The sequence below is a fragment of the Zootoca vivipara genome, chromosome 7, assembly GCF_965207765.1.
Source record: "Zootoca vivipara chromosome 7, rZooViv2.hap1.1, whole genome shotgun sequence".
In the NCBI taxonomy this organism is placed as follows: domain Eukaryota; kingdom Metazoa; phylum Chordata; class Lepidosauria; order Squamata; family Lacertidae; genus Zootoca; species Zootoca vivipara.
In genome coordinates, this window is record NC_142590.1 from 10,899,370 (window position 1) to 10,917,765 (window position 18,396).

The 18,396-nt window shown below is 43.5% G+C and overlaps 1 pseudogene; it reads right to left on the reverse strand.

Moving 5' to 3' along the window:
* Window positions 1–17,264: 17,264 nt before the first annotated feature.
* LOC118089144 (dual specificity protein phosphatase 4 pseudogene) lies at window positions 17,265–18,127 on the reverse strand (annotated as a pseudogene).
* Between the last annotated feature and the right edge of the window lie 269 nt (window positions 18,128–18,396).

Consider the following 18,396-nt stretch of genomic DNA (forward strand, 5'->3'; position numbering starts at 1 on the left):
TCCAAATTTAGCTCAGATATTTGTCTTGTCAGCATCTGATCCAGACAAGACCTGCATATTCCACCTGTCTCTATATCTTTGTTAACTGCAGGTGTAAGCATAACACTTCCTACAGATTCAGAGCAAAAGTTTTGCTCCTGTCAGGCCAGCTTGGCCAGGCCTTGAGAGGAAGCTCCAAATTTGTTTCACCTTTCTCTTTAGACAGGTTACAACTTAGGGATATGCCAACACCCTAGTGAGAAATTCCAGTTCTTTTTCTTGGAACTCACAGAGTATTCTCTCAAACACCTTATGTCACACGGATAATTTAAGGCGACCCCTGCAAAATGGGGGGGGGGAATACTTTGTTGCTTTAAGAAAAAAACTGGATTACTACTTGGCTGTTCTGTGACATTACTGAGACCTTTTATGGGTTGTTTAGTGGGTTTCCAGTGACAAAAATAAAAGTATTTATCCTATTATTTAGTAAAACAAGAGTGAATAAGGTTAACACCTTCCCTGTAGATTTACCCATATCTTTAGACTGTTTGAATCTAAGAAGCAAACCTGTTGGCATCTGTTTATCCCAGGAGGCAATAGAGGAGTGGGTCTTTGGGAATGAATCAAACCTTTGGAGAGTTACAGTGCCTGCTGTGGCTGTAGGCACTGAGACGGGAGAGGCATGTTTTGTTGAAGCAAACCAATAACTCATTGGAAATAGAGTTGCCGGTTCTTTTAGGTACTAATATAAATGTTAAGGATTTAGCATTCTTGCATAAATTTACGCAATTTAGACTTCTTGCATAAATGCCCTTCCGGCATGTTGTACAGCCCCCAAGGAGGGCAGTATCCCCCCCTTCTTCTTTATGGGGCGATGTAATCTGTAAATATCTCAGGTCACTTCATTTACATTTCTCAGTGCAGAGGCAATTTAGATCTCTAGCAAATGAGCAGACTGAGAATAAATAGATCAATATGTGGCTGTTGAGGCGAAAGAATTTTTCGAGTAATTGTGGCTAAATGCAAGGTATCATCATTAAGGATGACAAAGGGGAAAATGGCAAGCCCCCTTGTCTACGCAACCTAAGAATGACTGGCTTTGTACATTAGGCTAATTGCATCTGGAAGATTGGAGGCACTGATGTGGTATAATAATTAGTAAAGAGAAGTTATTGGATTTGGGGTGGGGATAGGCCTCTCCTGTTACTGTTGTCTGAAGTTCCTTAGAAGGCTCTTGTGGTTTTCAAGGAAAAGATGTTTGATCCCTAACTGTGTTCTTCCAACAAGTCTTGCCAAGGTGTTGGCAGTGCAAATTTTTAAGCACACTCTTTGTAATGTGTGTAACACCCACACACTAAAAAGACTGCTGTGCTATTAAGTGAATGGGGAAAGCTAATTATTAAGGCTAATAAATCAGAAAATCCTGCCCTTGAGAAGTTTTCTTATCCACCTTCAGTCATAAGTGCTCTTAATATAAGAATGCATGTGAAGGTTTTGTGTAGCCCCAAAACAGATGCAGATTGAGAAGAGTTTGAAAAAGTATTTATTGATCAGAAAATTACCTTCTCCCCAAATTCAATAACGGGTGGGTGGGTGGGAGTAATTTGGTTGCAGAGGCTATGTTTCACTTTAACTGAATGTGGTGTTTTCCATACTGCTAAAGACTTGTTAGATGTAGGAAGAGCTTGGAGCAGGCATAGGCAAACTCGGCCCTCCAGATGTTTTGGGACTACAACTCCCATGATCCCTAGCTAACAGGACTAGTGGTCAGGGATGGTGGGAATTGTAGTCCCAAAACATCTGGAGGGCCGAGTTTGCCTATGCCTGGCTTGGAGTTACCCATAGCAAAATGAGACAGGCCTTGTTGAATAATTTTGTCTTTTAGAATAATGGGCAGTTGCCTGGTGTTTGTATGATTGTGCATTTAGGACATTTTACTTTGGAGGTGTTAAAAGTGGAATGTTAAGAGTAAATCAGGTTGTCACTGTAATTGAATTAAGTACCTCTCACCTGGGCGTGCGGTCAGAGAAACACACCAAAGTCACAGAGCTAGAGATTTACTGAAGCCAACCAAGAAACCTAATGCCTTGATCACATAGTCTGATAAATCACCTCTCAAGTAATTTGCTGTATTGCAAAGTTGCATGGAAGCCCATCTTTCACAGTACAGCGCATACTGGATTTCATCTCCCCACCCCACTGTTTCAAGAGGATTTTATAAAACAAGTGCTTGTAGTTAAGACGGATTAGAAATCTCATCGAGAATATTAATGGTAGCATTTGTATTATTTACTTATCACGTATATAGCTCACCTTTATTTCCCAGGAGTTCAAGGTGGCCTTCTCATTTAAACAACAACCCTGTGAGATTGGTTAAGCATAGAGGCCGTGATTGGCTCATGATCACCCAGTGAGCTTCATGGCTAAGTGGGAATTTGAACCTTGGTCTCCCGGATCCTAGTCCAACACTCTAATTGCTATACCACACTGGCTTCCAGTGTGAAAAGTGTTTCAGGTGTATTATCTACTTGCAATGCTCACGTAATCATATTAGGCAAGTATTATCCACCATATTGCAGATGGGGTGAACTGAGGCTGAGAAAGAGTCACTTGCCTAAGACCAGTGTTTTTTTCTGGGGGGGGGGACACACAGGGGTACGCATACCCCTAAACATTTTGTGAATCTAACTTTGGCCTCATTGAGGGGCAGTATTTCAATATGAGTAGGAAAATAAGAGGGATGCGGGTGGCGCTATGGTCTAAACCACAGAGCCTAGGGCTTGCCGATCAGAAGGTCGGTGTTCGGTCCCAGCTTCTGCCCACCTAGCAGTTTGAAAGCACCTCAAAGTGCAAGTAGATAAATAGGTAGGAAGGTAAACGGCATTTCCTTGCGCTGTTCTGGTTCACCAGAAGCGGCTTACTCCTGCTGGCCACATGACACGGAAGCTGTCTGTGGACAAACGCCGATCCCTTGGCCTATAGAGCAAGATGAGTGAGCAACCCCAGAGTCGTCCATGATTGGACCTAACGGTCAGGGGTACCTTTACCTTTACCTTTTTAGGAAAATGAGAGTACCCCTAAACATTTTAAAGGAAAAAAAAGCATTGTCTAAGATCACCTAGTGACTTAAAATTTATCACTCCAGCATATTCAGATATTGGTCAGCATTTCATAAATCGACTGCCTATTTAATTGCCTACACAGACCCTGAATTAATTTTGTCATCCCGTATTTTATAAAAAAAATGTTCTGCTGTTGAAGAGGTCACTCCTTACTTCCCTGTGGGAACAATGATCTGTCATCTTTTCATTTCTAAATCAAACTTGTCCACAAGTATTCTAGAAATACCAATGTGGGGTCGTTATTAATTACTGCACACCTTGGAAGGGACACCAATGATCATCTAATCCAACCTCCTGCAATGCAGGAATATGCAGCTGGCCTGAATCGGGGTCCCACCCATCACCTTGGCGTTATCAGCACCACACCCTAATATATGCAGAAGGATGTTCAATAATGTGCAATGGGAACTTTGTTATTTGTGAGATTTTGGACTTCTCTGAACATTGCAACACAGCAATGTAAACTAAAAATACAGGCCCAGTACAGGCTAGGGTGAAATCCTGGGGCATCTTGGGTCTCCTTTGGTATCATGATCTATTCCATGAGGGAAGAGGGAATCTCTGGAACTCTCCAGGGCATATTTCAAAGGTCTAACAGCCTATATTTCTGTGCTTTACTTTCCTGCATATTTTTGTGATTTTAATTCTCTGCTGACGAGAGAGTACTAGCCCCAAACTTGGATCTTGTCATCAAGGAATTTTTCTTTCTTTCTTGGAACCAACAGTGATGACGTAAGAAAGAAAAGACACTGTTATTTCCTTATTTCATAACCATGGGTAACAAAAATATGGATGTATGTAAATCCTGATGCAAAAAGCCACCCCCATAATTATCACTTGGGCCAACTGTATATGTCAGCATTTCTGTTTATGTCAAGTGCATAATCTTTCTTAGTTCACTGTTGATGTATGTTTGAAATTACCTGCTTTGCCTGTAGCTATTGACTAGCCCATTAATCCAATCAGTTATGACAAGCCATAGTGAAAGACAGCACAATTATGACTCACTTTATTGCTTTCTTCCCAGCAATTACTTGGCTCCCTTTGTACAACAACAATGTTCTCCCTATACTTGAACTCAGATTTCATTAAGCACAGGGAACAGGTCGCAGCAACCCAGCACATTTTTTTGGCTGAAGATTTAAAGTGTTTCATATGCTTGTTGGTGAAGGTCACAAATGAAGGGAATCAGTGACAAAGCTTGCAATGTGGAGGAGGCCCAGTCCACTTTCCTTTTGGTTTTCGAAGGCTACAAGAGAACTTCGATTCAGTCTGCATTTAAAAGAAGCCTACCTAATTTACACTTTCCCAAACAATAAGAGAACCAAGACAAAGCTGTCTTTTGAAATGTTCAGATATCTGAATTTTTCCATGCAATTCCCCAGCCAAGTAACATGTGCCAAGAAAAGAAAAGAAAATGTACGGTATATGTTGGGGGCAAAAACCAACTAACTAAAATGTGTTATTTTAGGGAGTACTGCATTGTGACATTGTGCATGCTTGGGAAAACTGCATATAGAAATGTATACATTAGAAGAAATTTGCACTAACTTGTGGGCGACTTTTCATGAGAATTTTTTTAAAGTTTTCTCAGAGTGGTGTGGGAATGCAAAGAACTGATTGGAAAAAATGTGAAACTGAAATCGACAGATTCACTGGTCCCTAGCCATGACTTGACTAAAATTTGGGAGGAGTCAGGTGTACTCCCCTCCCCCCTCATTTGGATGCGGATCATAATCTGAGTCACAGCATAATGGCAAGAAAGATTGAGAAGTGAGTCGGGGGGAAATGTATCAAAACTCATGACTGAAAAAGCAAAGCCAATTTCAACAACACAAACATCCTTTCAGGAAGTTCAAAATACATTTCGAAGGCGATCAAATGCTTTGGAGTGGTTGAAATTGCAGGTGTGTTTATACACGCAGGCAGATTCACATGGGGAAAGCTTCAGAGCGGTGTTTCATCAAGTTGAAGGTGCGGAACTGAATGTTTAAATGTGCCTCTGAAAAAGAAACTTCCTGCTCATGGAAAACTGGCCTTTGGGGAGAAGATTAGGTGAGGGGGCGGGATAGAGAATATAGAAGCTGTCTGTATACCAGGTCAAGCTAATCCAATACTGTCTGCTTTGACTTGCAATTGCTCTCTGGGTCTTGGGCAGATAGAGATCAAACAATAACAATAACAATAATATTTACACACACACCCCAGCCAATCTGAGTGGCTCCCAACAGAATATTAAAAACACGATAAAACATCAAACATTAAAAACTTCCCTAAACAGGGCTGCCTTCAGATGTCTTCCAAAAGTCAGATACTTGTTTATTTCCTTGACATCTGATGGGAGGGCATTCCCATCACTTGATACCTGATCCTTTTTATTGGGACATGCCAGAGAATAAGAACCCGGGGCTGTCTACTCAGCTTTGGCTTTATTTGCCTGGTTTGTAATTTGTAGAGAAGAAGTCCCTAAACTGGTAATTTATTCCAAGGTAAGTCAACTGAGAAGGGATCTTCTCAACATAGACTTTGTTGTACGTATTCTAGCTTTTTAAAAAAATATGTCAAAGACATCCAAATGGTGTCTATTAACTTTTTTTCTGATATGGCAGTATTACTTACAGACCCCCTCACAATCCAGAAAAGTATAAAAGCCCATCCACCCATCTCTTTCTAGCTACAGGTTCACTTTTGCCTACCAACACTTTTGCTCAGACTGCAGTCAACAAACCGTTAAGCGTGGCTTTCAGGTGGAGTGTAAGCCAGGAAGCTCATCATCTTTGGGATTGCTGATGAAGCAAAGGGTGCATTAAAAGCTCTCTCAAGGGTCACACTGCAACCATTAGAGACAAACAACCATGGAAAGCAGTAATAGGCAACCTGGTTCAGTTAAATTGCATATGGCATGGCCTGTAGATACAAAGGGGGTAAGTCAGAAATATATCATTTTGCTCAAATGCAATCTGATTTGGGGTTCAGTGAAAAGGAGTTTTTCTGGTCTTGTTGAGAAGGTCAGCAACATCTTTTTCACTAGATACAAATTGCCCTTGATATTAAAGGGAATCATTGTCGATAAAGAAAGAGTATCATGCAGATGCCTAGGCTCAGTGTACCAAATAGCAATCGAAACGCCCCTCCAACAAGGCTGGACTAAGGGAGTTGGTATTCCTCATCATAATTTCTCATTTAAACTGCAATGCAGACTTCTTATCCATTGTTCACCTATTGGGGTTCAGCATTCCCTGCTGAAAGCGAAATCTGGTTAAATGTTATTCATCCATCCAGTCTAGCTTGCACTAATGAAGATCCCTATTTAATTGCTGATCAGCATGCTATTGATCATCCAGATTCAGTCTGTGCAATCGAAATAATTGCAGAGCATCCTAAGAAACAAGCAAGTGCCCCACCCCCACCCCAAGGGTTTATGGCTCTACTGTTGTTGTTGTTTAGTCGTTTAGTCGTGTCCGACTCTTCGTGACCCCATGGACCATAGCACGCCAGGCACTCCTGTCTTCCACTGCCTCCCGTAGTTTGGTCAAACTCATGTTCGTAGCTTCGAGAACACTGTCCAACCATCTTGTCCTCTGTCGTCCCCTTCTCCTAGTGCCCTCAATCTTTCCCAACATCAGGGTCTTTTCCAAGGATTCTTCTCTTCTCATGAGGTGGCCAAAGTATTGGAGCCTCAGCTTCACGATCTGTCCTTCCAGGGAGCACTCAGGGCTGATTTCCTTAAGAATGGATAGGTTTGATCTTCTAGCAGTCCATGGGACTCTCAAGAGTCTCCTCCAGCACCATAATTCAAAAACATCAATTCTTCGGCGATCAGCCTTCTTTATGGTCCAGCTCTCACTTCCATACATCACTACTGGGAAAACCATAGCTTTAACTATACGGACCTTTGTCGGCAAGGTGATGTCTCTGCTTTTTAAGATGCTGTCTAGGTTTGTCATTGCTTTTCTCCCAAGAAGCAGGCGTCTTTTAATTTCGTGACTGCTGTCACCATCTGCAGTGATCAAGGAGCCCAAGAAAGTAAAATCTCTCACTGCCTCCATTTCTTCCCCTTCTATTTGCCAGGAGGTGATGGGACCAGTGGCCATGATCTTGGTTTTTTTGATGTTGAGCTTCAGACCATATTTTGCGCTCTCCTCTTTCACCCTCATTAAAAGGTTCTTTAATTCCTCCTCACTTTCTGCCATCAAGGTTGTGTCATCTGCATATCTGAGGTTGTTGATATTTCTTCCGGCAATCTTAATTCCTGCTTGGGATTCATCTAGTCCAGCCTTTCGCATGATGAATTCTGCATATAAGTTAAATAAGCAGGGAGACAATATACAACCTTGTCGTACTCCTTTCCCAATTTTGAACCAATCCGTTGTTCCATATCCAGTTCTAACTGTAGCTTCTTGTCCCACATAGAGATTTCTCAGGAGACAGATGAGGTGATCAGGCACTCCCATTTCTTTAAGAACTTGCCATAGTTTGCTGTGGTCGACACAGTCAAAGGCTTTTGCATAGTCAATGAAGCAGAAGTAGACGTTTTTCTGGAACTCTCTAGCTTTCTCCATAATCCAGCGCATGTTTGCTATTTGGTCTCTGGTTCCTCTGCCCTTTCGAAATCCAGCTTGCACTTCTGGGAGTTCTCGGTCCACATACTGCCTAAGCCTGCCTTGTAGAATTTTAAGCATAACCTTGTTAGCGTGTGAAATGAGCGCAATTGTGCGGTAGTTGGAGCATTCTTTGGCACTGCCCTTCTTTGGAATTGGGATGTAGACTGATCTTCTCCAATCCTCTGGCCATTGCTGAGTTTTCCAAACTTGCTGGCATATTGGGTGTAGCACCTTAACAGCATCATCTTTTAAAATTTTAAATAGTTCAGCTGGAATATCATCACTTCCACTGGCCTTGTTATTAGCAGTGCTTTCTAAGGCCCATTTGACTTCACTCTCCAAGATGTCTGGCTCAAGGTCAGCAACCACACTACCTGGGGTGTACGAGACCTCCATATCTTTCTGGTATAATTCCTCTGTGTATTCTTGCCACCTCTTCTTGATGTCTTCTGCTTCTGTTAGGTCCTTACCACTTTGGCTCTACTGTAACGCCTTGATGGCTCTACTGTACTACGCCTGATGGCTCTACTGTAACGCCTTGTAAAACAGTTGCAGTGTGTGTGGCATTTTTCTGCATGATTTCCATTCTTGGAAATACAGTCGTACCTTGGATCCCAAACACCTTGGTGCTTGGATGTTTTGGTTCCCGAACGCCACAGACCTGGAAGTGAGTGTTCCAGTTTGCAAACGTTCTTTTCCAGTTTGCAAACGTTCTTTGGAACCCGAATGTCCGACGGAGCTTCCTGCAGCCAATCAGAAGCCGCACTTTGGTTTCTGAATGTTTTGGAAGTCGAGCACACTTCCAGAGCGGATTCTGTTCGACTTCCCAGGTATGACTGTACAAATCATGGGTTTTTGCCACACCACTAATCAAGTTGTGCTTTCTACCTGGCAACCAATGTTAGCTATACCATTTGAAAGAATGTGACAAGAGGTAGTTGTTTTCTGCTTATACAGAAATTAAGCACTTTCTGCAATCCAGGTCACAGATTCAATCTATTTCATGGAACCACAAGTCTACCTCCCAAACAGAAATCCCACAATTTTATCTCAGTTTATTGCTGAGATATTGCCTTTTCAAGCTTTGACCTATAAAGTTAGATGTCAAGCACTCAATTATTTCCTCACATCACAAAGTTCTCCCAGGAATTGATTGAATTCTTCTGGAGTGGATTTTTTCCCCTCCTTCCTGAGACGCACCGAAGTGTCTTATAAGGCTATTTCAGCTGGTGCAGCATAAATATCGTGGCATAGCCCTGCGGTGAGAGGCATCTGACTGTAAAAAATAAAATAAAAATCCAAACAAGTTAGTTTCAGAGAATATATTTATAAAGGATTCAAAGCAATCTTGGTATTATTTTATTTCCGAAAGCTTTCAAAGGAACATGCATTAAGGGAGAAAACTTAAAACATTTAATAGAGATTGGCAACCTCACTATTAAAGCTTCTTGCCAGTCAGAAGAACTCCTATGGTTCAGCTTGGACATTATGTAACCCAATATTGTGGAAGATATTGGAAGATGCAGAAGACCTGTATCCTTTAGGTTTCCTCCCTTTGTGGGTTTTCTAAACTCTCCCTTTGCTGCAAAAATGCAGGATTTTGTAAGGAGTTTTTTTAGTTACACAAGCAAGGCCATCACTAGACATTACCTTATGAGAAAAGGAGGGAAAGCATGCCAAGAAATATAAGCATTCTACAATATGGGTAGAGATGTGATTTTGGATCCATCTCGTGATGAGGATATGAATGTCCATCTAATTCTCATGTCAGCGCTCCAGCTTGTCACACGTGGCTAACCAGGGGTGCTAGCTAGTGAGGGGCAAGGGACCCTGGGACCCACCTAAATTTTCAAAGAGGGGGCTGGACACCTTCAATATCCCATGGTGACCTGCCCACGTCACATGTTCAAGCCTCGTGGTTTACGGGTGACACGTCAGCACATTGTCTGGCGTGTAAATGTGACATGAGCATATCACATGGCGATGGCCCCTTGAATTGTGGTGGCAAGCCAATGCGCCTGTGGCTCACTGGTCCTACCTAGCACCTTATTGTGTATCAGTATCTCTGCATCAGGGCCATGATCCTTCAATCTGTGGGAATGTTGAGGGTGGCAGGAGAGGATATACTGATTGTTAATATCCTTCCTAACTTGTGCTAGCAGAGTACATTCCCCTTCTTACTCAGCAGAAAACAAGTTGCTGACTCGTCTGAGCCATTTACTATTATTCAATTCAATCTAGCTCAGATTGAATTGTGTGTTCCTGGTAAGATCCCCTTTTGAATCCCTCCTAAAAGTCTTTTTCATAAGTAACAAAAAAAGTAGTTTTACTCACGATCAGGCAGAGCACAGTGTGATCCCTGAAGGCAGGTTTTAGGCTTAAAGTTACAAACATGTACAAATAGGTTTACACCATATGAGAGTTGACCTAGTGACTGCAGGCTAGCAGTACAGGAAGTTTGCAGGACGAAAAGGGAGATTGAAGAGAGAAAGGTAGCATCGTGACCTGGCCTTTTACCTGGTCTGGAAAGGTCACGCCTACCCACTAGTCACATGCAAGGAAGATTGCTCCAGGCCAGGAGGAACAGGAAGTTTTGACTGGCTGGACCAAACATTCCCTTGCATGTCCACTCTAGCAAAAGAAGGAATGTTCTAATTGACTGCTGCATCCCAGGGGCTCCTTTGCTCATTGCATTCTCGGTCTTGTGACCAACTTTTGTTTAATTGTACTTTAGACCAACACTTAGTTTTCTTCCTGGTTTTCTTTTTTATATATATATTTCCTCATTGGCAAGATGTAGAACACCCAATAAAAATCCAGGCTCCCAATTTCTGCTGTAGAGAAAACAACTGCAACAACACATGCATTTTCATTGCCTCCAAAGCAATGTATTACAAATGACCTGGGGAAATTACAGGAGTAGCGTGCTACGTATGGTCTGAGAAGACCGAGAAGACATTAATTACAAGCATTGGTGCAGCAAATTAGTTTATACGCTTTGCTAGTCCCCCACCCCACCCAAAAGACCAATTGTTCTCTGTATCTATTTACAAAGACTGGAGTTTGAAATGTACATGATATATCTTTTTGTAATGTGAAGTGTTCATTTAAAGGGGGAATTATGCTGGTATGGAATTAGTCAGCTTATATTCTTATCAATAATAATGTGATGCATGTGTATGTGTGCATGCAACTTTTTTTCCTGATACCTAGTTTAGGGAATTCCCCTGAGATAGGAATAGGTTTGAAACATCCCAGTTGAAATTTTGCCCAGCTCATATGGATAAGGCTGTTTGTATGTTCCTTATATGAAGGAGCTGCTTCATACATATGGTGCCTGCACTCATAGCTGCCAAGTTCTCCCTTTTTTTAAGGGAAATTCTCTTATGCTGAATAGGCTTCCTCGCGAGAAAAGGGAAAACTTGGCAGCTATGCCTGCACTGGATTCATGATGTATCATGAGCCCATTGGCAAAAGGTAAAGGTAAATGTTGTTGTTGTTGTTGTTGTTTAGTCATTTAGTTGTGTCCGACTCTTCGTGACCCCATCGACCATAGCACGCCAGGCCTTTACCTTTTTTAAATCTAGCAAATTCATGAATGGTTTGACTGCACTTTAAATATCCCACATGATCCACCTAACAAGCCCCTTTGCAAGGATTTCCCCTTTTCCTTCCCCTAAGTGCCCCCATGCCTGAAACTGACTGGCGGCGGGTAGGGAGAATCCCCAGATCAGCGCAAAGGGGGAAGAGAAGGAGCACTTATTCCACCAGGCAAGCTGTGCAGACAACCTTGTGCGGACAGAATGTTCATCATAGCACAATTTTGAATTCCACACTGTATGTATGACCCTACTAAGTAAGATTCACGGCTCAAGTTACTGGTTAATTACACTGCACACTTCTAGTCCTTATTAAATTGTGGGACGGTTTGGAGGGTAAATGGAGTACAGAACTAAAGTCCTGAAATAATGAGTCTAAATCAGGTGATGGTGAACACTGCTGGGCAATCGCTTCAGATTTTGTTTTCCTGCTTAATGCTGACCAACTATCCGCACGATTGCAGCCAGGGTCAAAGGTTTGTGATGTGGGGGTGGGGTTGATCGGGAGTCTATTGAAAGCTCCTCACTCCCTTGATTGAATTCCTTTTTATTAAGCCTTTCCAGTTCGGCTTGCTTTTTTCATTACAGCTTTCTAGCCTAACTTTCAGAAGTAAGTTGATATATATCTGCAATATTTTTTATTTATTTTTATTTTTGGTAAAGTTTAATAACTTAGTGCAGAATGATCACCCGTGAGTACTGCAAAGGTCTTGAAAGATCCAGGTCAGGCAAAGTGTAGAAAGTACAAAAGGACAATATATTGATAGAGCTTATTTACGCAGGTCGCGCTGTGGGTTAAACCACTGAGCCTAGGGCTTGCCGATCAGAAGGTCGGTGGTTCGAATACCCGTGACAGGGTGAGCTCCCGTTGCTCGGTCCCAGCTCCTGCCAAACTAGCAGTTCGAAAGCACGTCAATTTGCAAGTAGATAACTAGGTACCTCTACAGCGGGAAGGTAAACGGCGTTTCCGTGTGCTGCTCTGGTTCGCCAGAAGTGGCTTAGTCATGCTGGCCACATGACCTGGAAGCTGGCTCCCTCGGCCAATAACGCGAGATGAGCGCCGCAACCCCAGAGTCGGCCATGACTGGACCTAATGGTCAGGGGTCCCTTTACCTTTAAAGGACCTCAAGGTGGCTCCCCATCACCGGGAAGAACTTTCTGACAGTAAGAGCTGTTTGGCAGTGGAACAGACTCCCTCCAAAGGTGGTGGCCTCTCCTTCACTGGAGGTTTCTGAACAGAGGTTGGATGACCATCTGACTAGGGATACTTTAGTAAGATTCCTGGGGGTTGGAGTAGATGACCCTCGGGGTCCCTTGCCTTGGAGGCACCAAAAAGCATTAAATATCCCTGTCTAAGGAGAGAGAAGTCTAATTTTGGAGAGGGAGATCTGACATTGGAAATCTATGTGTGGGCTTCCCAACTACTGTCATCTATCCTCATTGTGTTAATGTCAGAGATAAGGCTACTCATTTAGCAGGATGTCGGGGCAAGGATCAGAAGTGATACTTCCTCCCTTATCTGCTGTCTACAGTGCTATCACAGTGTTGAATAAGTATTAGAATGTGGGCACGCAAATGTTTTGCCTCTAATGATGATGACTGATGTGTTAGCAATATGAATGGGCTGTGTACGAGAATGGGAGGGAAGTAAAGAGGCAAGGGACAAAGAGATGGTACCACCTAAGACAGGCATGAAGGGATGCGGGTGGCGCTGCGGTCTAAACCCCTGTGCCTCTTGGGCTTGCCAGTCAGAAGGTCGGAGGTTCAAATCCCCGCAATGGGGTGAGCTCCCGTTGTTCGGTCCTAGCTCCTGCCAACCTAGCAGTTCGAAAGCATGCCCAAATACAACGAAGGCTCGTTTCCTTTTCCATGTTTTAAACATGATATACTTAAACGCAATGAATTAGCCGCAGCAGTCACTCCACCTGTTTGTAGATGTCAGGCTAATGACACTTGTCATATATATGAATGCCACTTGTGGCCTTTTTAGGATCACTGAAATAAACATTAGCCATTGTTAAATGCAAAATAAAAACAAGGTTGCTGATGAGACAGCCTCTTTAGTCTTGCCACCTATGGCCCTGATGTAATGGTGCTGGCATGTGTGTCACATTGAAATGTAGATTGAAAATAAAAGGGAAGAGTAGTAAGGGCTCTTTGAATTGAGAGTAATTATATCTATATATGTCTCTCTCTCTCTCTCTCTCTCTCTCTCTCTCTCTCTCTCTCTCTCTCTCTCTCTCTCTGTGTGTGTGTGTGTGAGAGAGAGAGAGAGAGAGAGAGAGAGAGAGAGAGAGAATAGGCTATACAACCACTCTGCTTCCAGTGAACCACTCTTCCTTATGATGTCGGCACACACCTTGGCACCCTGGCAACTATGCCATTAGGTGCTGCAGGGTGCCATCTTGTCCTCAGTGCTATTTAACACCTACATGAAAGCACTGGGAGTGGTTATTAGGAGATCTGATCTGAGGCCAGGCATTAGCAATATGCTGATATTCTCAGATGAATTTCTGTAACATTTGAATAAGGAGAGGCCATGCATGACCCAAGTCCCAAACCAGTCATAGGTTGGATGAGGGCCAATAAACTGAAGGCAGAACCCTGATGAGATGGAGATTTTTGCGGATGGGAATTGGGAATTGCGTCAGCTCCGAACGGGGGTTGTACTTCTTCTGAAACACAGATAAGTACTTTGGTGGTGCTCTTCCTAAAGGACATTAGAGGCCCAAGTGACCTCTGTGGAAAGGGGTGCCTTTTTCCAACTTCTGTTGCTATGCCAACTATGCCTCCTTGCCTGGAGAGGGATAGCTTGGCAACTGTGGTTCATGCACTGATAACCTCACATGTGAACTATTGTAATGTGCTTTATGCCAGGCCTTAAGGCCAGGTTCTGCAACTGCAATGGCGAAGGTAATGTGTGGGGCAGCTAGTCACACAAATATCACTCTAGTTCTAAAAGAACTGTACTAGCTGCCTATTAATTACCAAGCCACGTTCAAGATCATGTTAACCCAGCGCTTTTTTTCTGGGGGGACGCATACCCCTAAACATTTTGTGAATCTAACGGGAGAAGAAACTAAAAATGTTGAAAATTTTAGTTTCTCCTCTAGCACGGTGAATGGTCAGTTCCATTGAATGGCACAGTGAATCGTCGGTTCCATTGCTACCCCTGATGGTGGCCTCATTTCCTGTCATGGTATTTCCCGAGTCTCAGACGGACGGAAGCGTTTAATGTGTGGAGCTGTGTGGAATGTGGATTTGTGGTGTTTTACTGATGAAAGTTTGACCTCATGCAGTATTTCAAAAGAGAAGGAGAATTACTAATGACATCTGGTGACTGACACCAACAGCAAGCAGAGGAATCGGGAAGATGTTAGTGCACACAACCTAATAATAATAATAATAATAATAATAATAATAATAATAATAATAATTTATTTATACCCCGCCCATCTGGCTGGGTTTCCCCAGCCACTCTGGGTGGCTTCCAGCAGAAATATTAAAATACAATAATTTATTAAACATTAAAAGCTTCCCTAAACAGGGCTGCCTCATGCCATTGTAGAAGTTACTGAGAGCTGTCAGCTGTGTAATATGAGGTAATGCATGTTCTTTGTACAGTGGCACCTTGGTTCTCAAACTTAATCCGTTCCAGAAATCCGTTCCAAAGCCAAAGCATTCCAAAACCAAGGTGCGCTTTCCCACAGAAAATAATGCAAAACGGATTAATCCGTGCCAGACTTTTAAAAACAACCCGCAAAGACAGCAATTTGACATGAATTTTACTATCTAACAAGACCGTTGATCCATAAAATGAAAGCAATAAACAATAAACAATCACACAATCAAACAAAACAAAAAAAGAGCCATAAAAACAAAAACGCAAAATGAATAGCAAAAACAGACAGACCTCAGCATAACACTCAAAACGGAAGTGTGGGATTCGAATTGGAAGCATAACACTCAAAACGGAGCATGTTCGGCTTCTGAAAAAAGTTCGCAAACCAGAACCCTTACTTCCGGGTTTGCAGTGTTTGGGTTCTAAGTTGTTTGAGTACCAAGGCATTTGAGAACCAAGGTACCACTGTACTTTTGTCCATTTACTGTATTTATTTCCCCCGATTTGAACTATAAAATGGTGATTTTTTTGAGTCAAAATGAGAGTACCCCTAAACATTAAAAAAGAAAAAAAAACCACTGTGTTAACCTATAAAGCCTGGATCTACCTGAGTCCAGGTTACCTGATGACTCAGAATCTCTTGTGTAGACCTTTTTGATCAATGGAGGTCTTGTTGGTTCTGCTGAGACTAGCAGACTGCCTTCTGATGGCAACATGGAAATAGTTCAGTGGAATGCTCTCTTCTTTGTTATCTACGAGGCATCAATTTTAGCATGTTTTTCTTTGGGCATGTTAATGCTGGATCATATACCTTTTTTACCTTATATTCCTCAGCACCTGATTTTTTTGAATTGTGATAGTTGTAGATCAGGGGTTGGAAAATTGTTTTAGCTGTGGGCCAGTCCACTGTCCCTCAGATCTTGTGGCGGGCCAGAGAAGTAGCACTGTGGGGGGGGGGGAGCTGGAAGAAGAGGCAAGGGGTGCAACTAGTCCTCTTCACCACCACCACCGCCAGCCCCAGCCCCTGCGCTTACCTTTTCTGGGGCTACAGCTGCCGCTGTCACTGCTTTTTATGGGTGGGCAGAGCGAGCTCATCCGCTCCACTCTCTGGCCCACAGGAGCACCAGGGCGGAAGTAGTGGTGGCAGAGGGAAAATGAGAGGTGCGAAAGGGCTGGCTCCGGAGAGGGGCTGCTTAAAATGGCGCTCAGACAGCTCAGCTCAGCCCCCTTCCTCCTCTAGGCAGGGCGGGGAGAAGCCGGGAGGAGGGAGGGAGGAGGTGCCCCCATGGTGTGTGTGAAGGAGGGGGGGAATGGAATGGTGCAGGGGAAAAATGGTGCAGCCCGAATGAACAGAATCCCCACACCGATCCACGGACAGTCCACGGGCCTGATTGGGCCTGATCCGGCCCTCGGACCTTAGTTTGCCAACCCCTGTTGTAGATGCATATTTAGCTTTGCTGCATTTTTGGACATTCTCATTATGGTTGACTATCTCATAGGAATGGCTCAGAGAAATAAATAATATGAATAATACTTTTGATATAATTAAGCTGGGTCAGACTGTCCTCTTTTTATGAGAGTTGTGTAGGAGTTTCGTCATTAGCGCCTTTGACATTTGCTTCTCTGGTAAAGCAGCCTAGCCAATTAGTGAAAGAACAGGGGTGGTAAATGATTGAAAAGTGACTGTGCTTGAACTGCTTTGGAAAGGTTTTTCTGAAAACTTTCTTTGCTGATTTAGTGCATACTTTTTAATGTAAACACAGATGGAGAAAGTTTATAAAAAAACAAACTTTATAAAAATAACTTTCGTATTCTTCCGTAGGATAGAAGGTGTAAGAAGCGGAGACACAAATTATCTTAAGTCCCCATCTGCATTATACAGTAAAAGTAGTGTTGTACCACTTTAAACTGTTAGGACTTTACCCCCAAATCCTGATAAGGGTGCTGGGAGTTGTTAGGAGACCTCTATTCTCCTCAAAGAGCTACAGTTTTCAGAGTTTCTTGGGAAGAGGGGTTGATTGTTCATCAAACCCAATGTATTTATAGTGAGCTGCGTTGCTGAGTTTACTTTTTGTCGTACTTAACAAAGAAGCCTACTGAGTGAAGTAGTTCAATGTGAAATAAGAAAGTCATCTTGCCACAAAAATACATGCTGCAGCCTCTTTCTCCCCACCCGAATATTCCAGCTGCAAGGATAGCTATTATTGCTCTGTCTCTGGGTGGACTCTGATTGGCTGCTCGGTGGGCGGAGTACGTTATTGCCATTATCGGTGGCCAACGGGGCTGCCCGGCTTTCTGTCCTTTGGTCACCCCTGGGCGCAACCCACAGAGGCCTCCTCTAGCAAGTGGGAGAAGTGGTGATGGGGCTGTGCAGGTAAGGGAGGCTGCTGGCAGCTGAGGCATAGCAAGCCCAGGTGGTACCCGGTGCGGATTTTTTTTTTTTTGTCAACTAGAGCTTACAGAACAAAACCGACTTCAGATATGAAATCAGCATTGAAAGAACATATAAGAACAGTTGAAAAATCTCATGCAACAGAAAATAAAAAAATGTTCCCCGGGGGGGCACTGAGTGTCACCCCCCCTCCAGGGTGGCACCTGGGGCGACCCGCCACCATCGCCCCCCTTGCTACGCCACTGGCCGGCAGTGGAGTGCACAGCCACCAAGACGAGGAAACTGAAGACAAACTGGGAGGTGGGTGTGGAGCAGTCCTTCCCCCTTTCCCTTAGCGTCTCTGATGGGCTGGCCACCTCGGCGGCGCACTACATAGCCAGAACTTGAGACTCGAACTGGAGGAACTGTCCCATGAAGCTGAAGTTGGGGGAGATGATACTCAGGTGTTGTTTGGCAAACTCAAAGGCTTCCTCGAGCTTCACCCACTTCTTCATGATCAGGTAGGCCAGGCAGATGCTCACCGATCGGGAAATACCTGCTTGGCAGTGCACTAGGACGTGGCCATGACAGACCTTCACGGAGTCTATGTATTCAATTGCTTCCATGAACCAGGAGCTGATGTCGGTTTTGTGGTTGCCTTCCACCGGGATGGAGTTGTATTGAAAATGTCCTTCAAAGTGGTTTGGGCAGTCCAGCGTCCAGCATGTCCAGGCATCTAGCATGTCTCTCCAGGTGGCGTGATGTGAGCTGCCAAGGAAGAGGAAGGGAAGGATTTTCACTGGGCCACCCTGATTGTGTTGTGGTGTCATGTGAAATAAGAAATATGAGAAGAGGGGCAATGAAGAATTGAGACTTCACACATCTCTACAATGTCAATGTAGACAAACTCCCCTCCGCTTGATTTGAAATTGGCATGGTATTTACAAGCTTTCTCTGTGAATCTGGGCAAAAAAGATCCTCAGTTTCCTGATAATGCTTTCCCAGCTCATAATGTTGATCTGTGTGCAATGATGGCTCCACACACATTTGCATTAGCGTGTTTCTCTCCCCCCCCCTTCCAAATCACAATTTGCTTTCA